Genomic DNA, 26,102 nt, shown 5'->3' on the forward strand with positions numbered 1-26,102 from the left:
ACCCTTCCGCTGTCCCTTATCACCCACTCCCTACAGCAGAAACTCACAAAGAAACTGCCCAGGATTTTTCAGCAATAATTTTACAGTAAATCTGACTATTTGCTAAAGGTCAACAGTTCTTTTTTTATTATGAGCTTTTTATTCCTATAAGCACTGTTTGGATTTTCACGATTCACAACTCAAACACTCAGCTCACCAGCCCATGAAGGGATTGTTTCGGGCAAAGGGCGTTAGAATAATGTATTATTTGGACAGGTGGTCCCAGTGCAGCCTGCCCCCTTGTCTCCAGGTCCACATCTTGACATCTTTCTTTATTCTTCACTGCTGTTCTTTGGCGTCACAACGAAGAAGCAAACCTTTGTATTTATATTTTTTTCCACAAAGGAATCTGACTTTAATTTAGGAACTCCTCACAGGATCATATAATACAGTAGGATGGGATTAATTTATTTCTTTGTTTAGGGACAAGGTCTCATTACATAGGTTCACCTGGCCTGACACATGCTGTGTAGATAAGACTAGTCTCAAACTTAAAGAGATATGTCACGCTTGGCTTCCTAGGTGCTGGGATTAAAGACATGTGCCACTAAACTTGGCAGGTAGGATTATTTAATGTGTATAAAATAATGCTCTGAGTCTGATCTATAACACCATAAATATAAAATGTAAAGTCTAATATACTCTAGGGCTAAATAAAAATAACTCTGATGATGGTAGCTGTGATGATAATGATGATGGTGGCTGTGATGATGGTGGTGGTGGCTGTGATGATGGTGATGATGATGATGGTGGTGATGATGATGATGGTGATGATGATGATGGTGGTGGTGGTGATGATGGTGGTGATGATGGTGATGATGGTGATGATGATGATGGTGGTGATGATGATGATGATGATGGTGATGATGATGATGATGGTGGTGGTGATGATGATGATGATGATGATGATGATGATGATGGTGATGGTGGTGATGATGATGATGATGATGGTGGTGATGATGATGATGGTGGTGATGATGATGATGATGATGATGGTGGTGGTGATGATGATGATGATGATGATAGCCCCAAGCATCCGTGGTGGACATCATATTTACTCCACAAGTTTAAGGCTCTTTTGAGGCATGGAGAAGCCAGAAGATACATCCAGGATTGATGCCGCTCTGGGTCCTCTGATGTGTGTTAACGTACAAGCCAGCCTCGCGGAGATTTGCTGTCGACACAGAAGCTGAGGCGTGTGTGGACAGTTGGCTCTGGCTGCCCTAACAGGGCTATGTGAGGGTAGCTCTCCGCACTCTTCTCAAAGCAATCAGGGAAGATCTGTTTGAAAACAGCCACCGGTCATGGCCAGAGCTTGGAAAAGTATACTGGGTGATATGGGTGTCTCGGACAGTGGGCCCTGTCCTCTGAAGTGTAGATTCACACATATAGACCACAGCCTGACGGTTGCATGGGATGTGTGTACAGTTTTCTGTACGCGGTACCCTCTTAGCCCTTCCTTGGGTCAGCTTAAGGCAAACCTGTCTCTTTTCATTGCTCAGAATGCAAACTTCTCCTCAACTTCCCTTCTTTCCATGTGCACCCCACACCTTAGCCTTCCCATGCACACCCCACATCTCAGCCTTCCCATGAGCACCCCACATCTCAGCCTTCCCATGAGCACCCCACATCTCAGCCCTTCCAGATTGCACCTGCCCATCCTCTCTGCTATTTCCACTTTGACAGAACTTCCCCCCATGCTTCCTCGCCACTCCCCTGCTCCCGGTCTCTTCTAGGGTTTAACTGTATAGCTCAGGTTGGCTTCACACCAGCAAGAGAACCTGCTGCAGCTGCTGGAGAACATCAGTGAGAGCCACCATGACTGGCTTCCCTCCAGTTTCTTTCTTTCTAATCTAGTCTGTGTGTGGCATCACGGCCTTCCTGTTGTTCCCACCTCAGGGGAGCCCTGAGCACAGTTGGCCTCACGCAGTGTCCAGGTCACCTGACCTCCACCCCCTTGCGCTCCGTACCAGTCACCCCGACATGGGTGCTTCTATGGGGAAGACACAGCCTCTGGGCCTCTGCAGGCCTCGGTCTTGTTCTGGAAACCCATAATGAGGTGACTCAGATACTTTCTTCTGGTATTGAATAGGATGGCACCTTCACAGAGAGGCTCTCCCCTCCACTCTGTGTAACGTTTTATCTGCCCCTCCCCCAGCTCTCTCCCACCCCTCGCCTACCCCAGCACTATGTTAACATAGTGTGTCTCCATCTACTCTGCCCCCCGTTTTCCCTCTGAGTACAGTATCAGCTGTAAGAGGACAGGGTGTATTCGTGCTCGGCTCTGTAGAGTCCAGGGTTGTCTCTGGTACTGGAGATGCTCAGTCAGTAAATCTTGCTGAAGGAAAGAACACCAAAGGTGATTTGGGATGCTTTTGGCCCTCATCCCACACAGATAATTAGAGACACAATAATTACTTACTGCCCTTCTCCATGAATTCTACATGGGCAGCTTTGAGGGGGCTTAAGTCGAACTCTTTATTCCATTTGAGTTGTTTCTCTTGTGTGTGGACATGCGCATATCGAGGAGCACATGCGGAGGTCAAAGGACAGCTTGCAGGAGTCTGTTCTCTCTGCCACGTGGTTCTTGGAGATCCAACTCAGGCCATTTGGCTTGCTGCGGGTGCCTTTCCCAGTAAGTCCTCATGCAGACGCTTCCTTCCTCGACTTCTTCCAGCTTTCCCTGTAGCGTTTGATTCCACTCTACCTGCAATATCTATCTGCTGTAGAACACGCCCCGTCAGCTCACTACCGGCCTTCTGGATCTCACTAACCCATGTTGTCAAACAGCAAGCAGCGTGCACTAGCTCAAGCCATATTTAATACTGGGCATGACGCTTGGCACCTGCCTGCGATCCCATCTCCTGAGAAGCTGAGGCAGGAGGACTGTGATTCTGAGGACAGTCTGGACTGTTCCACCTGTAAACCAACAGTTACCAAGTCTGGATGCAGTTTTGAAAAGACATTTCCATTGTAATTATTAATGCAAGATTATTAATAATGCACTGGAAGAGATGGTTATAGAGGGATTCATAGGGCACCAATGAAATTTGTTGTTTTAATGTTCTTATCCTATTCTCTGGCTATAAGGTGGGAAGGAGTTACTTCATTGTTTAAGATATTTTCCCATGTAATTTTATTATCATTTGATACAAACACTGATAAAGAATTATTGACCAAACAGAGATGTGTGAATGCAATGAGTTCTCAGACCAACGTGCTTGCGCCTTGTCCACCGAAGCCTGCCTAGTACACACCCCATGTAATAGGAAGTTCCATGCTTAAAGGGTCTCTACTGAACAGAGATGACTCTGATGGTCATAGCACTGAGTGCTCACATGTGAGGCCTGAGTTCAGATCCCAGCACCCATGTACAGTGCTAGACTGAGTACCTGTAACCATCCCATCCATGTACAGCGCTAGACTGAGTACCTGTAACCATCCCATCCATGTACAGTGCTAGACTGAGTACCTGTAACCATCCTATCCATGTACAGCGCTAGACTGAGTACCTGTAACCATCCCATCCATGTACGATGCTAGACTGAGTACCTGTAACCATCCCATCCATGTACAGCACTAGACTGAGTACCTGTAACCATCCCATCCATGTACAGCACTAGACTGAGTACCTGTAACCATCCCATCCATGTACGATGCTAGACTGAGTACCTGTAACCATCCCATCCATGTACAGCACTAGACTGAGTACCTGTAACCATCTCTCCCATATACAACCAACACTGGGCTCAGTATCCATAACCACCACATCCATGTATAGCACTAAACTCAGTATCTGTAACTATCCCATCCATCTATGACACTAGGCTCAGGACCTGTAACCATCCCAACCATGTACAACCACCGTTAGACTCGGTATGTGCCCATGTAACCATCCGAGTGCCACAGTAACCATTCTAGTGCCCTGTGGTGAGATGGGAGGTAGATGGGAGGTAGAGATGGAAATTCCACAAGCCAGTAAGCCTGGTATAAAGAGCTGTCAACAATAGACCCTGTCGCAAGAAAGTGGAAGGTGAGCACTGGAACGTGAAGTTGTGCTCTCTGACCTGCACAAGCACACACACACACACACACACACACATACACACACACACGAGAGAGAGAGAGAGACAGAGAGAGACAGAGAGAGAGAGGGAGGAGAGGGGTTATTTAAAAAATATAGAAATTACTAAATCTTTCTACTATGGAAAAAATAATTTGTATTAATTTAAAAAATGAAATATACATTTTAACTCTACCTTCTTCTATTTATGAAACAGGGAGTTTGGTCCTAAGTTTGCATCATTACTTGGTCAATGAATACATAAAGCCACATCTTAAGGGAGAACAGAGGCTAGCTCTTGGGACCCTGGCCATGGCTACTCTTCATTGATTTGTAACTGTGTGAGCAGTTGTCCCCTGTTTAGAATAAGGAGGCTCTCACACCATACACACACTTCTTAGGCTACCCTGCTCGGCTCTGGTGCACTCCGCTTGGAATTGCCCCTTAAAGAAAGACCCTACCCCCGAGGGGCTGCAGAGATGACTGGTGGACAAGCGGGTGAGAGCACTTGCTGCTCTTACAGAGGACCTGGGTTTCATTTTCAGCACCTCCATGATGGCTCACGATCTCCTGGAACTTTAATTCTTGGGATTCTGATTCCCTCTCCCGGCCTCCACAGGCACCACGTGCTTGCCGTGCACATACATACATTTGTACACACACAGGCAAACACTGACACACATGCAGAATGTCTTCTAACAAGATCCCACTGGTAAAAGTGTATGGACTAATTTTCTTTTTTTTAATAGTTATTTATTATGTATACATTATTCTGTCTGTGTGTATGTCTGCAGGCCAGAAGAAAGCACCAGACCTCATTACAGATGGTTGTGAGCCACCATGTGGTTGCTGGGAGTTGAACTCAGAACCTTTGGAAGAGCAGGCAATGCTCTTAACCACTGAGCCATCTCTCCAGCCCCTGGACTAATTTTCTAAATCTTTTGCTAATTGCCCTGTAGATGCTTTTCTTGGGGAGTTTTGTTTGTTCCACATTTCCATGGGGATTGTAGGAACTAACTCTCTCTCTCTCTCTCTCTCTCTCTCTCTCTCTCTCTCTCTCTCTCTCTCTGATTAGTTGTAGCCCATTGACAGACAAACTTACAAATAGAAAGCATGCACTGGATTTTCCTTATATAACCTTCCATCCAGGTAAAGCTGGCTTCGTATAGCCCAGGCTGTATTCAGTTTGCCATCACTGTTGTCTTGGCCCCAGTTGTGCCATACTTATGGTATCCTCAGCTTATGAATCCTGTCTTCCTTTAAAAACTGTGTTAGGAGAACTGGGTCAATTAAAAATATTTGCCCCTGAAAAAGAAAGCAATGTGAACGTTGATCTGGGGTGGTGTTTATTTCGGGGTTCCACGCACACTGGCGCACGGGTGTGCGGTGGGCGCAGAAATTTACTAGCACTGGAACCAACTGGGCCGATGATCTTTGTTTTCCCAGCAGATGGATTATTTTAAAATATCCCACAACTTCTGAGGTTATTTACATTACAAATGTGCTGCTTCCCACACATCAAGGATGGAGGACTATGTTTTGACAGTCACTCTTTTATGAAATTATATGTTGTTCGAGTAGAGTAAAATTCCAGTCATTCTCCAGGGAGCAGGCTTACAAATCCGGACGAGGTCACACCTCTTTAAAGATGCAGTTTGATGATCTGCCATCAAAACAAAGGAATCCTGTTAATCCTCTCACAAAAGTGAAAATTGCTGATCAGGCCTCTGGGCTGGGCTGGCATCTTGGTAATGTATTACAGATGAGCAATCTTGAGAGGGTTGAGAGCCGAAAAGCTTGGGGTACCAGCCATGTCCCTCCTTAGCCCAGTTGGGCCTGGTGTTTGGAAACAACCAAGCTTGTCAAGGGTGGTGGCTCTAGCCTTGCCTTCTGGTGTTTCCCACCTCCCATGCTAATGGCAATGCAAGCCCGCCCCCTCCTGCCCCCAGCCCTCCCTCTCACTTCCAGAATGCACAGGGCACCATGCCTCTGGAGTCTTTCACTTGGATGCACCTGTCTTTTGAATTTTCATCATGAGTTTCTCCACAAACCCGGAGGGGTTTCTTTCCTTCCTTGTTTCCCATAGATAGTGTGCTGGTACTTTGCAGAAAGGAAGAATAAATCCCAACTGAATGGAGAAACAGAATCCTCTGGGAAGTGTAATAAGAAAGACTGTTTCATGACCTGAGTTCTGATCCACAAGCTTGGCATGGTGGCCTGCTTGTGCCTAAAATCTCAGCACTGGGAGATTAAGATAGACAGATGCCCAGAGCTTGCTAGACAGGTAACCGAGGTTCAGTGAAAGATCCTGACTCAAGCAAACAAACAAACAGATAAAATTAATTAATTAATTAAAACCAGGTGGAGAAGACATTGAAGGCAACCTGCTGTTGGCTTCTAGCCTCCATACATAGCCTGCATAGGCTAGCTTATCTGTACATACATGTGCATACAACACATGCACATTCATGCATGTGTGTGTCAGAAAGAGAAAAAGACATATTTGCAAATGACAAAACTCAACTTGAGGCAGCTTGACAGGAGCTTAAGAAAAGATTGGAGGAGAGCAACAGTAATAACACCACAAAGGAAATAAAGAGAGTAGAGGGGGAGCCGGAGCGGGCTGGGCCTCCAAAGGCATGGAGAGCTGGAGCGTGGCTGGGCCTCTGAAGGAGAAGAGAGCAGGAGCGTGGCTGGGCCTCCGAAGGAGCGGTTGGAACTAGGAGTCAGGCTTGGTGGGGTGATCCTCTTCATTTATCTCCAGAAATTTTGGTTATTGGCTTTATTGTTTTTGACTGTCATAGTGATCATTAAAACTTGACCCATGGTTGACAGTACTGGGTCCTAGGGTACCATCAACGCTGCTTACTCCTTTCGACACAAATGGAAGGTCTCAGAAGTCTGAGATGAGCTCGGCTTCGATCAGGTGACAGCCTGGACTCTTCAACCGTGTGACTTCACTCTATTTCTGCAGAGTGTGCTTTGCAACCGTGTGGGCTCATCCACCATGTGATCTCTCCCCTCTATTGTCAGGGTCCAGATGAAGCCTGTGCTCTGTTGCTCATTGGAGGCTCCATGGCCAACTCTAAAGCCCATGGTGCTGCGAGCCTGCAGAGCTGTTTTATGGGAATCAGAGCCACACTTGCAGCTCCCCTCGGCTCCCCTGGCAGGTCCAACTTTCACCAGAGCACTCGAGAGTTCATACACAGGGTTTCTCCTGAGGAGAGTGCACTGGTGAAGACTTCCACGCTGCTTTCCTGTCTCCCAGTTCCCTGGAAGCGCACTTGAGAATGTACCTGTGGGTGTGGCATGTGCCAGTTCGCATGAGGGGACATCCTACAGCGAGTGACAGCTCAGAACTCTGGTTTGGGTTCAGCCTAGGCTGCCGTAGACATACTGACGATCTTCAATCAGGTGAGACCCTGAACAGACAGAGCTCCCTGTGTGACCAGAGACACGAGTTGACGGGGAAGCTCTGAGGCAGAGGATGGCCTGCTGGGGACTGCTCCTCATAGTCAACGCTTTCTAAATAAGAGCACTGTCTTTTTAAGACCAGTAGGGGGTGAGGATGGAGGGAGCACGCACAGCGGTAAGTATAACACAGCTGTGCTCTGTTTATGCTTCAGCTACAATAAAAAAGCTATAAAATGTGGGATGTCATAGCTCCACTTCGCTTTATTTATACGATTTCCTCTGAGCTCTGTCACAGTGCACATTCATCTGCTAAGTTGCAGCAAGAATGGAGATTAAAATATCACAGCTCAAAATAGGAGTCAAGCGGAAGGAGATTCATCATAGCCCTATTAAAAATATGTAAATATGGGAGTGAAGTCATTTTAAAGCTGTACCGAGGCCGGCTCCTCCTTGATGAGTTAAGATCTCTTGAGTGAGTGGCGGGCTGAGCTGCGGACAGGGCTAAGGGACTTGGTCTCTGTGCTTCCCACCTATAGAAATCCATTTAAGATTAAAGACCATTTGCATTGTAAAACACGTATGTTTTACTATCATCACACCCACATAAGTGACAGCGGGGACTCCGAGTCTCAGGACATGATCTGGTCTCCAGGCTCCGAACACGTCATGATTCCTGAGGAGAGAGAGCCCTGGCCTCTACTTCCAGTGTTTCTAGTAAAAGGACTTTGAACACTTCCTGTACCTCTCCAGATTCGTTCTGTGTCTGCAGGGCATGCTTAGGAGAGTAAGGAGCTAGACATGGAGGCTGGCACATCTCAGATGCTGCTAACTGTGTGGCATCTCCTCTTTGCTGTCTACGTCCCGAGCGCCTTATTTTCCAAAGGTGCAGTTGCCGTTGTCTTCATAGCAAGTGACCAGTGGGCACCAGGAAGGGCCTGTGTAGAGCAATGTGCAGCAGTTGCTATCAGGCAGCTGGATGGGGTGTGTGTGGTTAAGTCTCACATTTCACGTATGAGGACCCCACATGAGGCCGAAAACCGCACTTCAGTGAGAGTGGAATCCAATGGCTGCTCTGAGGGTATTCCAGAAACAGTAGGAGGAAGGAACGGTGACTCAAGATAGAGACTATCCATCCCAGGCCACCGCTGCTTCTGGTGTATTTGCCTCACTGTAAAATGAAGTGAATAAATGGGCCTGGGGGATGGCACAGCCAGAAAAGTGCTTGGTGCACAGCGGGACCTGAATTTGATCCTCAGAATCCATATAAAAACCAGTTGTAGTTATACAGAACTGCAGTCCAGGGTTATGGGCAGAGACAGGGGGATTTTGCCAGACAACTGAACAGCTCTGGGTTCAGTGAAGAGATCTTTTCTACAAACTTGAGGTGGAGAACGATTAACAGAAACTCTAGGAGTCAACCTCCAGTGGCTATACTTGTGGCATGCATACGCACACACACACACACACACACACACACAATCACACAGAGGAGTTTCTCCCTTCGTGGCATCCTTTGCCTGCACAAGTCTCATGACCTCACAAATACACCTTTCTTTTTTTTTAAGTCTTCTTTTTCTATATTTTACTTGACTTTGGCTTCAGACACAACTCTTTGAACCTCTAATACATGACAGTTCTGTAATTTCTTCTGCTGCTTGTTATTTTTTACTATGGTATGTCATTTGAACCCTTGAGCATAGTTGATGGGGCAGCATATGAGCTATGGGGTTTGAGTTGTGTGATCTTGTACGTTTTTCTTAATCCTATGTGCCCTTTCTCTCAACTGTAAGATGAACCAAACAAGAGGGATCCTGTCATAAGGTGATTGTGAGAATCACATCAGATAATATGTACAAAGTCATAGCTCAGCACCTAGCTGAGTAGCTATGATGAACATCGAAGCCTCTTGTCATAGTTATTTCTACCCCTCTAAGTCTCATGCAGTCTTTCCCTTGCTGCTTATTGTTCCTGATCCTCCTTTCTGTAACTGGAAACCATTAAGGTGTTTGTCTATGGCTTCAAGAAGGTCAAGTGACGTCTCCTAGTGAGCTGGCAGAGCAGACACACAGATTCTATAGGTACCAGCTAGTTTCCAAGATAGCATGGACAGCCAGGATAGCGTGGAGATCGTGGAGAGCATGGAAGATGTGGAGAGCATGGCTCTCTCCATGTGTGCATGGCTCCCTCCCTGTGTGCATGGCTCCCTCCCTGTGTGCATAGCTCCCTCCCTGTGTGCATAGCTCCCTCCCTGTGTGCATGGCTTCCTCCCTGTATGCATGGCTCCCTCCCTGTGTGCATAGCTCCCTCCCTGTGTGCATGGCTCCCTCCCTGTGTGCATGGCTTTCTCCCTGTGTGTGTGGCTTCTTCTCTGTGTGCATGGCTCTCTCCATGTGTACATGGTTTCTTCCCTGTGTGCATGGCTCTCTCCGTGTGTACATGGCTCTTTCCCTGTGTGCATAGCTCCGTCAACGTGTGTGCATGGCTTCTTCCCTGTGTGCGTGGCTCCCTCCATGTGTACTTGGCTTCCTCCCTGTGTGCATGGCTCCCTCATGTGTACATGGCTTCTTCCCTGTTTCCATGGCTCTCTCTCTGTTTCCATGGCTTCCTCCCTGTGTTCATGGCTCCCTCCATATGTGCGCAAGATTTCTTCCATGTGTGCATCGTTCCCTCCATACTAAACAGAAAATGGGGAAGTTCTTGGGATTTGCCAAAGCAACTAGATTCCATGTCTTAACAGTTTAATTTAGACAAATTGCTACGGTGCCTCAAATTTTACCCTTTAAGATTCTAGGTCATATATTATTCTGGAGGATTTCATAAGAAGACACTACGAAATGTGTTTTAGGCTGCTGTGGACTCTAAGTGACCACCTTTCCTATGGATTCTAAGAGAATTTATGTTCTTGGTTGGTCTTGAGTGATAAGTGGGATAGTGTGTCACTTTCAATAGCACAGAAATAAAAGAGCCCTGTATGTGTAAGAGAAGGTGGAATGAGAAAGATGACTTGAACATCAAGTTGAATAATTTAAGTAGGAAAAGTCTTGGTGAAATAGTGTAACTTTATGACACATTTAAAGGCTTAAATTTTGTCTACTTTCACTTTAAAGCACAAAGAAGAATGGACCCATGCTCATGGTCTGTCATCATCCAGCACCCCCACCCTCTGATCTACAGTGTGAATATAGAACCATTCCCTGCGGGACGGGGGCATATCTCCAGTGGTAACTGCTTATCTGGCTTGTGTGATATCCTGGGATTCATCCCCAGAACCACACAAAGCTGAGCCTGGTGCGTGCCAACAATCCTGGCATCCTAGAGGCAGAGGTGAAAGGATCAGGAGGTCAGGGCCATCCTGTGCCACTTAGGACCCTGCCTCAAAATCAAAATAGTAGTAAAAGTAAAGCCCACTCTGTGTCAGATCATCCATTTGTCTGTTAGTTCCTCATTCGCCTTGTCTACCCTGGGCTCACGGGGCTGATAGAGTATTTGTGATTTAAGCTTAAAGAGATTGCACTCAGCCACCAGCCTGCACCCCATAGACCCAAGAGAAAGGTCATTGACAGGGTCATGGCCTTGTACTTAAATCCCATCCTGTGACTATCACTACTTGAAGCATTGCTATTCAGTTTTAGTGCCTCTCTACACCTCATCTATTAAATAGACTTGATATTATACAGAGCCGCATATGGAAATTTGCACAGAACCTCTAGTAGAAAGCTGCCCAGAGCATCTGTATCATTAGGAAGCTTCTCAGATGACCAATCGCCAGCTTGTTTGCTGCCATGCCTATATGGGACCAACTTACCAGAACCTTCTGATCCAGACATGTTCAAAGACTGGAATAGTTGCCATCATGGCGGACCTAAAATGTATTTAGCACTGTAGGTTGTGTTATTCTTAATCCTCACTTTCAGCTCAGTTCTTCCTCTTGACTGAGAATACCCTCCCCTCCATGACGTGGGCATCCCTGATCTCCAAAGGGCTTCATCGAGAGGTAACGATATCCAGTGTTAGGGATGTACCTCACCCACGCGATATCAGAATGCAGCCCAGCCCGTGTTAATCAAAAACTTACATTAAGTCTGCAGTTGGGCAAACAACTCACAGAAAGCCTAATTTATACTAGCGTGGAGCATTCCGTGTGATTTATTGAATACCGCACTCAAAGTGAGAAGCAGAATAGTTGTATAAGTGTACTTCAGTGTCACCATAAAGTCAAAACATCGTAAGTCACATGCTAGCGAGCTGGGGACAGTCTGTGTACTTTAACGTTCAGGAGGAAATAGTGCAGACTTGGCTTGTTGCAAGATGTGATTAGGCTAAGCCTCGCCACGAAACCTGTGTGAGAGTCAAGTCTGTCACCCAGCAAACCACTCGGGAGAGCCAAGCCTACTCACATTGTAGGACTGCCTTGACCTCATTATGTAGTGGAAGGCAGTCTTGAACCTTGATCTTCCTGCCTGTACCAGACATGGGAATCTGAGGTGCACTTTCTTCCTATATAATGTTTATGGAAGAGGCAGACATCAATCCTGTGCAGTTTAAGTGCAACTTGGTAAATTCCATAACATTAGGTACAATAGGAGTAGACAGGGGGCATCATTCTCCAGCTAAGACGGTCGCCCAAGTAAGGGCTTGACTGTGATATTATAGTATTCCAGTTGGAAAGAATGGGAATATACATATATGCTTATATACATTCCAGTGTCATATACATTTATTATTTATATTTGTCATACACATCATATATCATACAACATAGAAATTATACATTATTACGTTAATTATAAAATTATATTCTTCTATATTTACAAATTTAATATACATTATATCTTGAATAGATATTTAATTATATTTATTTTTATAACTTTAATTAAATGATATATTAATATATGCTTATTATATATAAAACACATTTATTTGTTTATCTATTTTTGATTTCTTTTTAAGACAGGGTTTTTTTTTATGTCGCTCTGGCTGTTCTGGAAATTCCTTCGTAGACCAGACTGGCCTCCAACATAGAGATGTACTTGCCTCTGTCTCCCACAAGAGTCAGAATTATAGGTGTTTTTCATAATACCCACTAGGCATTCATTTTTCCTTTTTATAGTTGTTAGGAAATATATATTCTGTAGCATAATATTTTTATTGATAGCTGGAATTTCACATCATGCACCCAATTTCACACTCACTTCCAAGTCCTCCCAGTTAAACCCTCACCCTTGTGACCCCCTCCCCCCACAAAAAAGGAGGAGAAAAGATAAAAAACAAACAAATAAGAAGGTCCACTCACTGGACCATGGTCAAACTCCCAGTAGCCAGGAAATATATGCTAAAAATAAAAAAAAACAAAAAACAATACTTAGTGATGGCAGAACCCTATGTGCCTTATCACCTCCTTGTCACTGGGAATAGGTAGAAATTAGCATATTGTCTATACTTCGATAATTAGTTCCTCAGTGAGCAAATGACTTTGACGTGAAGCCACATTGGTCTCGTGGGAACGTGGCTGCCCCATGTTTTCTGAAGAGAATCTAGTGCTGTAGAGAATTAGCTGAGCGACACTCCACATCCTGCTGGCGCCCCCACTGAGCCCGCACGAGGGATCTCAACCTCACTCCGAGGACTTTGGGAGCTCCGTGTTTTGTGTAGACTGCACCATGGATGTTCACCTCAGGAGAGATAATTGCTGCCTGATTGTATCCCTTTAGAAAGGTGAAGAACATTCTGAAGTAACTGAGGGCATGCAGAAGAAGGTCTGCCTCCTCAACACAGCCTGGGAGGGGAGCTGAACTTGGCAATTGTTCAGTTGTACAAGGAATGAGTATAGACTGATACTTGGTTATGTGTTTTCCATTTGAAGGGATCCATGAGTTGCCAGTGTTAGGGAGGAGTCTACATGACAAGTTCAACATGGTCTCCAGGGGCTTCTTCTTTCCCATGGGGAACACTGGGCAGGAGTCTGTAATATCTGCATTTCCATATGTTCTGTCACAAATGGTCACAAACGCAGTAGCTGAATTGATACCTAGACACTAGCTCACTGCTGTGCACGACAGGGGCCACCCTGCTCCAGTCCTTTCTATTTGGGATATCTCCTTGCAACAAACAAAGTCTACACTATTTCCTTACATTATTTTACATTACCAAAACAGCAACGAAACAAAATGCAACCTTTTTTCTTTTTGAATCTGTTACTGGAGAATTGGAGCTGGTTGCTGTTTGCATAGGGCAAGATAAGCAATAGCTTGTAATCTCTATGTAAACATCATCTGGTTCAAGGGTTTAAACTATGAGACCTTTAAGCAAACTTAGAGTTAAGGGTAAGGTATGTTACCTTTCAAAGCCCTAGGCCTTGAGGATTTACAGCAGGGAGCTGGGGGGGGGGGGTTAAGCAACTGCCCAGGTAGTTAGTCAGTGTCAAAGTGAGAGGGAGCCAGAGGAATCTCACTTCTGACACCAGCAGTGACTGTAGGGGTTTCCACAGCCATTCTCGGGTTTGAAAACTTGTGATTCATAGGGATCACAGGAACTTCTTAGACTCACAGTTGACTACAGAGGAGAGATGCAGACCAGAAGCAGCCAAGAGCAGACATCAGGCAGAGTCTAGGGAAGCAGTAAGCATAGGGGTTCCCTTACAGGAAGTGTGTTTTTGACACTACTGTGTGACAGTCTGAACAGAGCATCCTCAACAAAGAGAAACTCACACCAGCCTTTGGTGCCCAGAGTTTGAACTGAGATTTGATCATAGACTGTCCGTGGGGCCTCCCTTTAGTCTCCAGTTCATCCTGGAGGGTGCATTGAGCCAATAGCTTTAGAGTCCAGTCTTTAATGGATGCAGAACTATTGTTACGTGGACCAAAGCCCCCAACACAAATCATGTTGATAGAGCCCTAACTAACCTAGACAAAGCCCTAACCAACCAAACATAGCCCTATACTGCTCAAGGTTGCAGGGCATCACCTCCTAATACTAAAGGAGGAAGCCATTTATTTCACATAGATTCCTCAAGTAATGCCAGCCTTAGATGTATGATGTACATGCTAAATCACCCTCCACCTTCACAAGACTATTGGAAAGATACTGTATTTTTCAGATAGCTGCATTTGTAAGGGGAAAGTAATTTACCTAGCATGAACCCCAGCTCTAAAGGGCTTAATACCAAATGGTTACCTGAACTGTATCCTCAAAAACCAAGAGATGATAGCCCTTCTGGGCCAGGGGTCAGGTTAGGCCAGTTCTTGGCACACACTGACAAGCTTCTTTTTTCAGTCAGTGGTTAAAAAGAGATCTACAATTTGCCCAAGTGCAGAGAGAAAATGTCTGTGGAGTCCTCTGCTACTGTGACTCCCCCAAGGCTCAGAGAACAATGTGAAGGAAAGACAGTGTGGTAAGACTGTGGAGCCGGAGGACAGGTGAGATGGTGTCTTCTGGACACAACAGGGCTGCTGCAATCAGGAACTCATAGAAGCCGTGGTTGCCTGTGCCAGATCCACAGAAGATCCAACCAGTCAACATTCTTCCTCGTTGAAGGAGGGGTTCATGGAGTCCCACTCCTAACTTAGGAGTTATTAACATTTGATAACCATCGGGGAAGACAGGGTCAGGAGTGTGTCCCATGGAATGTCAATCATTGTATTAGTCAGGGTTCTGTAGATAAACAGAATTGCTAGAATGAATGAATCTATCTATCTATCTATCTATATCTATCTATCTATCTATCTATCTATCTATCTATCTATCTATCTATCTATCTATCTATCTATCTGCTATGGGATTTCTTAAACTGACTTACAGCTTGTGGTTCAACTATTCCAACAATGGCTGTCTTCTTATGGAAAGTCCAAGAGTCCAGTAGTTGTTCAGCCCGCCAGGCTGGATGTCTCAGCTGCTCTTCAGTGTATACCGGAACCAAAAGGAGTGGTGGCCTCTAATGCCGGTGAAGGAGCAGACTTGCCAGCAAAAGTGAGGACAAGCAGACAAAGAGCAGACGCTCCCTTCTTCCATGTCCTTTATGTAGGTTGTCCTCAGAAGGCGTGGCCCAGATTAAAGCTGAGTCTTCCCACCTCAAATGACCTAGATTTAGTGTGGGTTTTCCTACCTTAAATGACCCAAGGAAGAAAAATTCCTTGCAGATGTACTCAGTTGTTTGGGTTTTAGCTAATTCCAGATGTAGTCTAGCTGACAACCAAGAATAGCCATCACAACCATGCCCAATAGATGGTTCCACATTCATGCATATTTGGGTAGTACTAATTTTGAACCCAATATAGAATAGCATAGGAGGGGTTGACATTTGGTGGGGGACATTGAGGAGATTGTGGGAGGAGTTGAAGATGTGTATGTTGGAGGTGATGTGACCCGAACACTGTGTACATGCCTGAATTTATTAAAGAATAACTAATATTAAACACCAAAGACTATACTACAAGCAGAATGAAGATTTAGAAGTCATTATAGGAATTGAGTGTTTGCAGTATAGCTGTCGTCATCCAGTGGTGATGTGTGCTGTTTTAATAAGGAAGATTACAGGGGAGGAATGATTATTTCATCAGTCAGTATCTTCCAGTAGAGTCCAGTCAGCATTGGTCAGTGCATTCAAGCACACTCATGAGCTGTGTGTATGTTCCAGGTGCTGTGCTGGCTGCTGTTGACCCAAAGATGATGACGAGGAGGATGTTCCTGCCCACAAGGAGTTAGCAAGCCGATAAGGGTACGTACCGCATGGACTTAATGACTGTGGCTAGCATGCAAGGGTTAAGCAGAACAAAAACCTTATCTGCACGTGTGAAATACTTTGCTCAAGTACTTTGCCAACAGTTGGGAGAATGGGTTTTTGAACTGATGTTGTCAAAGTTAAAGAAAGGTGAATCGTTGCTAGATTGACATTTACTTAATTGCATTAAATGCATAAACTCGGGATCAACTTTTTTACTAACTTTTATAATAGTAGAGTTATTTTTGAAAACCTACATTTGTATAAAGAGTCATAATACACACACACACACACACACACACACACACACACACACACACACACACACACACCATGGTAGTTGAAGAGTCCTTACACCTATGTGTAAAGGAAGGCGAGATAAAGATGTCACCCAGCACAGTCCTTCTTCATGCATTGATGATCCTGCTTCTGATTCTCTCAGGGAACAATATCTGTTTATATTTTATTTTTTTCAATGAAAGTATATGCCTGATGGTAGTAAAATTATAATAGTTTGTTGCAGTGTATGTTACTGTCAGCCTTATAGTATACAAGAGGGTGAATAACTAAATCCAATAAAAGTAGCTAAGAAAAAAAAATATATATATATATACATGCATACACATACACATTGTATAGTTTAAAATAGGAGAACAGAATCAGAAGATAAAATGAATAATTTACATTGGAAATGTGTAGTAGCTGACAATACAACTTCAGAAACGGTCTGCGTGGATATAGCTAATAAGCATGAACACACTGTCTGAGTTAGGCCTTGCCAGCCCTGAGAGCAGTTATTACTTAAATGTGTGAGCAATGCAGGAAGGAACATGTCTTTTCCCTTGGCGTGATGATTTTAATTTTTAAAAGCATTTAATTTTGCAGGCCATATCCATCATCTTTGCCTAGATAAATGTTGTGGCAATTTTTTGAATGAACCTCTCAGCTCCCTCAAGAAATTATGGCTATACTATAAATTCGCAAATGAAAGGCCATTTGTCAGCGTAATAAATCTGAGTCGAGCCTGTGCTGATGTCCACGTAAACTCAGAGTGGTTCGGGGTCTGTTGACTGCTGTGACTACTCAGAGCTCCAGAAGAATATGGATGGCGTCACTCTCGCGTGGTGCCATTGCGATGCACGGGGGAGACAGCAACATGCAATATTTCTGGAATATTGTGGCATTTCTTTGAGTTACTGCTGCCCACACAAAATAAATCAGCCTTAATGATAGATATTCCAAGGGTGTTTATGAATCTGTTCACTTAATCTAAAATACTTTCTCTTGGCATCTATAGATCCAGTTCAAGGGAAGGGGCAAGCGTTCTAAACTCAGCAGTTACATTTAGGTACCTCTTCACTCTGTCAGTCACGCCCAGTCGGAATTGAATTTGGAGAGCATGGGTACAATTCCTACAGATACTGACTTAGCGAAAACGTGTGTGTGTATGTGGGGGGGGGGTCTGAATAAATTCTCCCCCTGCGCCACTCCTCACGAAACACGGGTCATGTTTCTTATTGATTATCTCAGGGAACTTTATCTGCTTATATTTTGATTTTTTTCAATGAAAGTGTAAGTTTAATTGGTCCTATATTGGAATCGTTCTTTGACATAATGTTTGTCCCTCTCCTAAACTCCTTGCCGCTCTTCTTTTGTCACCTGATAAATATTCCTGTATTGTGTACACTTTGATAGAAAAACTGGAAAACTGACACAATTCCTCTGTGGCGATGTAAGAAGCGGTAGGTAGTGTGTGGTTTTGGCAACCTGGACTAGGTTGGGGTGGGGGAATGGGACAGGTGAGAGATTTCTGGTTACAATTAAACAGAATTTAGCAATGCACACATTTTGGAGATTGAGTGTGGGCACACTTACACACACGCTGCTTGTTAACATAAGCAAAATACAAGGTGCAAAGCTAAATTCCGGAATCAACTATTATAACCGACTCTGTTCCTATCCATCTCTTAGCCACCGTGCCTAGCACGTGTGATCGGTTGCTGTCATCTTTGGTAGCAAGATGGTGGCTGTTGACGGTGACCACTTGTTCATTTCCCAGCTGCAGACTCCTGACATAATCGCATAGAAATCTCTATCAACTGCAATACTCTTTGCCCAATAGCTTAAGTGTATTTCTGGCTAAGTCTTTTATCCTAAACTAACCCATCTCCATTAATCTGTGTATCACCATGTGGCTGTGGCTTACCGGATAAAGTTCTGTCCCTGGCGTCTGTCTTTGGCAGAGCTACATGGTGTCTCCCTGACTCTGCCTACTTTCTCTCTATATATATCTTTTCCAACCTGACTATATTCTCTTTATCCATTGGCCAAAAGAAGCTTCTTTATTCATTAACCAATAAAAGCAACACATATAGAGAAGGATTTCCCACACCAGGTGGCTATCCTGGTTCCTCAGTGGTATCATTCATCAAATTATAAAGTCTCTTTACCAGACACCATGCAGATAGACATCTCCCTGGGCACCCTGCAGCAGCAGCAGCAGCAGCAACAGCAGCAGCTTCGCCTTGTCTGTTGACGAGGCATGGACACTAGACCTCAGGCAAAGGGTTCCTTGAAAATAAGGCTTCACAGATACTAAATAGTAACCATGAAGGTTTACTTCCCATGTGGCTGGGAAGGTGGTTCAATTGGTAAAGTGCTTTCCAAGCAAGTCTGCCTTCCCAGTGACCATGTACAAGCTGAATGGGGCATGTGCCTACAGCCTCAGCACTTGGGAGGCACAGATGGGAGAATTCCTCCAAGTCACTTAAAAAACAGTCTAGATAAATATCTGATCTCTAGATTCAGTACGAGAACAGGTGTTATAATAGATGATAGATAGATAATAGATAGGTAGATAAATGATAGATAAGATAGATAGATAGACAGATAGATGATAGATAGATAGACAGATAGATGATAGATAGATAGATGATAGATGATAGATAGATAGATAGATAGATAGATAGATAGATAGATAGATAGATAGATAGATAGATAAGAGAGGATCATTGATTGAGAAAGACAGCTGGATGCTAGGCTCTGGTCTGCACACACATGTGAACACAGAGAAACATGTGCATACACACTCTAATCAATAAAAACCACCATATGTACATATAGTCAGCCCACTGTCTGGTGTATTTAACTGTGTGGGGAAGGAGGAGGAGAAGAAACTTTTTTCTTTCAAAACCTTTCAAGAAACAAAACAAAACAAAACTAAGAAACCCAAAAGCTTAGAATTATCACAAGCCCAAATCCAGCCTGAATCTACACGTGTTAAGGATACAGGCAGCATGCTAGATGCTATGAGTCACCTGAGATGATGTAAAGTTTTTGGCAATGTGTGAAGATCATAGGCAAATCAGATGCCATTTTCCCCCAAGGGACAAGGGGCTTGAACATCTGTGGATTTTGTTTTCAGTGTGGGGTGCGGGTCTCTTTGGAACAAATTCCCCTGGATTCTATGAGAGGAATGTGCCTAAGACTTTATGGACAGTTATAGAGGGCTCTAGATTTCCTGCACCCCTAGATTCTTGGGTCAGCAAGTCTTAAAGGAGCACTGATTCAGCATGTGTGAAACAGAAGACAGCCAGCCGTGTTCCACCAGAATGGAGAACGGTGGCTGGCTACTAGCTGTCTCCTGAGCAAGAGACAGAATGAGTGTCCCCTGTAACAGTGGCTGACATGACAATATCCAAACTGAGACTGAAAAACATGACATTTTCTTGTTCCCTAAGGTGGAACTGAGTGGGCCGCCTACGTGTTTCTTTGCTTCTGTTCTGTATAGAACAGAGCCCATGACTTTTTATTGAAAATAAGAACTTGGAGACTGGAGAGATTTCCCAGCTCTTATGAGCTATTAGCACTTTGGAGTAGACCTGAGTTTAGTTCCCAGAATCCACATCACATGCCTCCCAAAACCTGTAACTACAGCTCAGGGGATCTGACAGCCCCTGCCTCCTTAAACACCAGAACTTACATGCACATACCCCCCACATACACACAATTAAAATAAATAGTTTTGATAAGAACTTCGTAACGGTAACATACGAAACTTTGCGTAGTCTTTTGCAAGATACCCTATTTATTCTTTGAGAATTTTGTGTACTGCATCTTGATCATTTTGACTGCAGCTCCTCCAAGAGTCCTCTTGGATCTGCCCTCACCTCCCTGCTGCCAACTTCATGTCTTGTATGTGAAAATGTCCACTATCCCATCAGGTCCAGTTTGTGCTGTCAGAATTCTTGTGGTATGGGACCATCCACTGCCACATGGTCAACCTAAAGAAAACCGGCCCTCCTTCCCCCAGAAGCCATCAACTGCCCATAGCTCTTCAGTTAGGTGGGGCCCACGAACCCTTCCCCACTCAGTGCTAGACTCTTCATTGTCTTGATCTCATGCAGGCAGTCTCGGCTCTTGCGAGTTCTTGAGTATTCTGGCCCTATTATGTTTAACAGACCTGTTTTACTCTGTTATTCCTTACTTACGGCTCTTACAATCTTTCTGCCTTTTCTTCCACCATGGTCCTTATGCCATGAATGTCAAAGAGACACGATTGTTATAGGAATAATTGACTACTTTTTCTGTATCGAAGTTCCTCTTCACAAAGAATCTAGGTCTAGGGGTTCATATTACTATTCTATTGCTAAATGGACATAGTATCAACTGTTCTCTGGATTCATCTCTCTGTAATGTAGATAAGTACAGCTCTCAGGACACATTCATGATGAACATAGACACTCACAACTGGTAAGTGTTGTCCACTGTGGGCTCAACAGTGTCACCGCTGCAGACACCAGTGTCTCTGTGCCTGCAGCCTTGTGCTGTGGAAAGTACTAGCCAGAGCTGCACATAGGACCATTCTGGGCCGTGTTGGTGGGGTCAGGTAGTTCCTTAATTCCTTTCCACCGAGTTGTTTGGGGGAAACAGATGATGTGTAGCTATGTTGTTGGGGTCTGTGAGGAGATGTGAAAGTCTACATGGTGATTGTTTGCTTTTCATTAATATTGGTAAGCATAAAAACTTCTTAGCAAGGTGAGGACTAGGATGGCAGGTCCCAGCAATAGGAAGTAGATTCGTGTTTATTTTCCTAAGGACCCTGAACTGGTGAATAAGGACTTGACTTGTGATTTCCACTTGTTTTACTGAAGAATTAACATGTTTGAAGAGGAGGGCCTCACCATGTTACCCCCCTCCCCTTTCTGCTCCCAGACAGAAATCCTCTGAGCTGAGCTCCCTTCCTCAGGAATGGAGTGTTTCGCCAGAAACTTCCAGAATTTTCCATTTATGACTAAAGTGAACTTCTTATGTGTGAGAGCCTTGGTTGTGAGTCAAGTCCCCGAATTGCTTATTAATGCTACCCAAACCTACCAATGCCCTGAAATACCGTGACATACCCCAGGTTCTGGGTTCAGTCAGGAAATCTGTGGGTCTCAGTCACTCTGTGCCAAGTTTCATTCTCCAGGCCCCAACCTCTTTCTTCACAGCGCTGGTTCTCAGGACCTGGGAAGCAGTGTGTAGTTCCTCCATTCACAACCAAGCACGGGATTTTTTTAAACATTTCTTTACCTGTTTTTCAATTTTAATTTTCACTTTAACCAAGATAGTGGGCTGCTTTGTCTCTATGGAAATGCCAGTCATCCACAGCAGGTGGAGAAGCAAGCTTTTATAAAAGATAAAAAGTTATTCTAATCTATAAAAAAAAGGTAAGGCTTTTCATCATTTTATCTCAATCAATTCAAGGGCTACGTGAAGGCCGTGGGTGGAAGGAGCAGAAACCATCTTGCCCTTAGGCCTGTCGAAATAGCGAAAGGAGAGGCCCAGGTCTCTTCAAGGTATTCAGTCTGTGTCCTTAGTGATGTCCAGTTCAGCTGCACGGGCACTCTCACAACCCACCCCCTGTTAGTAATGTCAAGGAATATTTAAGGAAATGGAATTATTTTAATCCAGAAACTGAAAGCTTAGGTTTTATAAGATTTGCATTCTGAGTAAGTTGTGGGCTGGAAGGCAAACAGGGAAAGTGTGGGCATATGTTTGAGTTTCACTTCTGGGTGTGTGTGTGTGTGTGTGCTCGTGCACATGCATTTGTGTGAGTGTGTGCAGGTGTGTACATGTTGTTGAGGTCAGGGCACAACGTTCCATCTTACTTGAGGCAAGATGTCTTTATTGCTTCCTGCTGTGAGTGCCAGACTAGCTGGCCCATGAGTTTGTGGGGATTCTCCAGTCTTTCTGGGATTGTTGGTGAACACTACTACATCTGGCTCTAGGTGGGTTCTAGGGATTAGAACTCGAGTCATCTTGCTCGTTCAGTTTGCTCCTTACCCATGGAGCCATTTCCCTACCCTTGTTTCAAGACTCTAATCGGGATGTGGGTCTTTGTGAGTCACCGTTTATTAAAGGAACTCTATGAGGTGGTGTCCCCGCCATCTTCCCCAGGTTTTCAAGGGCCTGGAGATGAACATGGACCAATATATAACAGAAAAAAGGCTTTCCTTCTTTGCTCATTTTAAATCTGTTCTCCACCGAGGAGGAAAAAATAGAAAGCTAATGTTGGTGTCAGACCTGGGTTTCTGCCACATTCCCTGCTTACTCCATGGCTACCTCCACCCTCTGGGGAGGTTAATATTTACCAGAGATTTGCCATAGGTGTGTAAATCATACCTCAGACACTGCTCCTATATATGGGGATGCTGCTCGCCCAGCATGAATCAGAGATGGTGTCTTTTGTCTTTTCTTTTCAAAGCATGCTTTCTTTCAAAGTCCTCATTAATCTCAGTGTGCCGAATTTCGGTGGAAACTTGTGTTTTGGCAGTTGACACTGTTTAACGTAGTGATTTACAGTTGTGCCTTGTGTATACACAATAGGCACTTTATAAATTGGATTGTCCTAAGAGTAACACGATACATAAATGTTATTGCTATAAATTCTGTCCTTGGCTATATATTTTGTCCCTTGCAGCCAGTTGACTTAGAAGTGCTGACTATTCTAACCTGCCCTCTTACACTCAATATTGTAAATGGTCACCAAGCCTCATATACATAGACTCATTCAAATAGCAAAAGACCCGGGCACAGAGGCCCAGCTATGGCATGGCTCCTGGCTAGACTTCACAGGTGATGCCAGGAGATGGCATAAGGGGAGCCGAAGCCTCTGTGGTGGAAGTTGAGCTGAGCTTCTTATTGTCTGTGCCCAGTAGCATCAACAGACAAATGAGAAAGAAAATGGGGGTGAGGGGAATGCAAACGGGAGAAAAACTGGGTATAATTATAAGGTTGCACGAGATGCCATTGTTTGCACCCTTTAAATAACATGAAATATGGACAAAAGAAGTAGCAGTTTGGTAACTGTGAACAGAGTTTACTATCAGTCTGCTCTGGTACGATTTTATTAAGGACACAATAGACATCATAATATGTAACTCTTGTGACTGCGGCTGAGGAATGGGGACTCTCAGGTGACCTCATTTTACTGGGGACTCACAGCATCTTACTGCTTGGATGATGTCATTGTGCTAATACCTATCTTTGATTGGTCATGGTATCTCAACCTACTGTGATCTTCCCGAGATCCTGAAGAATTCGAGAGAGCTATCATCATTTTAGAGTTGGTTATTTAATTTCTTCGTGTTTCTAGTGCCGAACTTGTACGGAGGGGCTCACACAAGCAAAGCCATGGCTCACACAAGCTCTACCGCTGACCTCTGCCTCCATGCCTGCTCGGTTATTTCAGATGCATGGGACTGCTCAGCATGGGTTTCTTCTGAGATGCTGAGTGAGAGGGCAAAGACCAGCCATGTCCATAGCGTCTTCTTCTTCACTGGTGCTAGGTCTTTATCAGAGATGATTTGAATTGCCCTCGGCCCCCGCCTGTACAAAAAGCGCTGGGCTGTGAAGGAGCCTGTTGTGTTCCTCGTGTCTGTTCTGGTAGTGATTTTTCTAGTCTGCTTTATAGGCTAAGTGTTCTAGTCACTTCCCTTCCCCCATAACCCCTTAAGAATTAATGTCTACACTATTGATCTGGTTACCCACGAAGTCAGTTCAAATTGGTTGTTGTAGTGGCTAGAAATACAAAATCAGTAATTCGAAAACCTAGAGGGTCCTCGCCGAAATCTCAGCAGGGAATCCCCACATGAAAAGATGAGAAGGTTGCATCCATGGTGTGTGTGACCTGCAATCACGGGCATCGTTTATCTGGCTGTTCCCTTCAAGGTACCGTGGGGACTAGCTCCTTTCTTGCTTCTCCACCAGACTCTGATAGCCACGTCTTGTGCATCCTGGGCAGGGAATGCACATGCACGAAAGCCCGTGTTTGCAGGCAGTATAGTCAAAGCGACTAATTTGCCTAATGACTTCGTTGATTTACCCACCCAGTACCAAACTCTCTAGAGGAAATGGGCCTGAAAGTTTGAATAGAATAGGTCTAGCCACTTCCCTGTGACAAGAAAAAAAGTTCTTTGAGAAGTTCCCCGTGGCATCGTTCAGCTTCTGGAAGGGGATTTTCAGCATTCGGTGTCGGTCTGTTGATCTTCAGCGCCGACTGGGTACACCTTGACTAAGACAGAGTTCATCCCAGCCTTGGCTGCTCCACACTCAGGTAGGCCTGGGCTAAGATCTCAGAGAGACTGTTGTGTCTGTCAAACTGTGGGAAGATTCCAGGCGCATAGAGGGCTTCCGGGTCTCAACTTACTTATCCTGTGGAATTTTAATCATCACTTTAAATTCTGTTTTCTAATAAAAAGAAAACCTTAAATACATGTATACGTACCTGTGCCTGTGTGTGCACATGTCATTGTTACTCATAGTACGACTCTTGTGGCAGTTGACACTGACTGACATTTTCCTTGTACATAACCTCATTGCCTGGTTTGTAAGGGATACAGTTTTCAGCCTGCTAAGCGCTCCATGAAGCAGGTAGCGTTAGTTTGTCTGGAGTTTACTTTGCACAGAAAGCACAGAGACAGAGGAACGCTGAGTAATTTGATATGGCTCAGCCGCTAGTAAAGACAAAGCCATATTCAAACCCCGGCATAAAGACGGAGCCATTCCTAGCTTAGCTTGGGAACAGCTGAGAAATTCATGCTAGAGAGGAAGGCAACCGGCCACAGGATTTGGGTTCTTTTCATCATAGCAATACAGGCTGCGTAGGACCAGTGGCAAATGCTTTTGGAGACATCCAGTCAGCACCAGTAGGACCATGTATGACCAAACAGGAGAAAAGTGTGCACTGGTGAGTCCGTGGACAGGACCTGGGAGCTTGCTTTCACTGTGGCTGTCGGAGACAACTTTGTTAATGAACCACACATTTCGAGTGGCGTTGGTTCTCTCTGTTCTTGTCATCCTTGTCGCCACTATCAGGAAGGAGAGGCTAACTTTTGTGAATATGTATTCAGTGTCTGACTCCTCTCTTCTCTTAAAGAGGCATCTTTCGTTTTGGTTTGAGAAACAAGCAAGCAGTCATGAACAGTCAGGGGGTTCCGGCTAACCTGGAAGCCATGGTCATGCTGTGTTTGTCACCAAGATTGGGCCCATCTTCCCAGGGCTCCCTACATCCAAACTTTAGAAAGCTCATCTTAACAGCCTCTTGCTGCTATTAACCACTGTGGTCAGAGCTATAAGCAGCCACTCACTCCCAGACTGAATATGTAAAACAGAGCCCTGAGAGCAGGCACCCAGGAGGCTGTGGGACGAGAGCATTTGTGTAAACTAATAATAGAGTTTGCAGGTCGAGCTGGCTGTTTGCCTTGTTAATAAGACCGTATCGACTTCGCTCGCCTCGGCTCCATCTCTCAGGTCCACGATTTTTCTTGCATTGTGAGTTCTGGTGATTCGAGCAAAAGTCCCCTCATTCACAGGAGAGACTTCTGTGTG

At 44.7% G+C, this 26,102-nt stretch overlaps 1 protein-coding gene across 2 annotated transcripts in view; it reads left to right on the forward strand.

The window, feature by feature from the left end:
* The window catches only part of Sox5 (SRY-box transcription factor 5), a 998,560-nt gene that overhangs the window by 202,247 nt on the left and 770,211 nt on the right, over nucleotides 1-26,102 (forward strand). For both annotated transcript variants that reach the window (XM_075982319.1, XM_075982312.1), the window contains exon 3: nucleotides 16,149-16,229. The gene's annotated coding sequence lies outside the window, so the exon portion shown is untranslated. The remainder of the gene's footprint in view (nucleotides 1-16,148; nucleotides 16,230-26,102) is intronic.

The sequence above is a fragment of the Microtus pennsylvanicus genome, chromosome 8 (assembly GCF_037038515.1).
Source record: "Microtus pennsylvanicus isolate mMicPen1 chromosome 8, mMicPen1.hap1, whole genome shotgun sequence".
Classification (NCBI taxonomy): Eukaryota; Metazoa; Chordata; class Mammalia; order Rodentia; family Cricetidae; genus Microtus; species Microtus pennsylvanicus.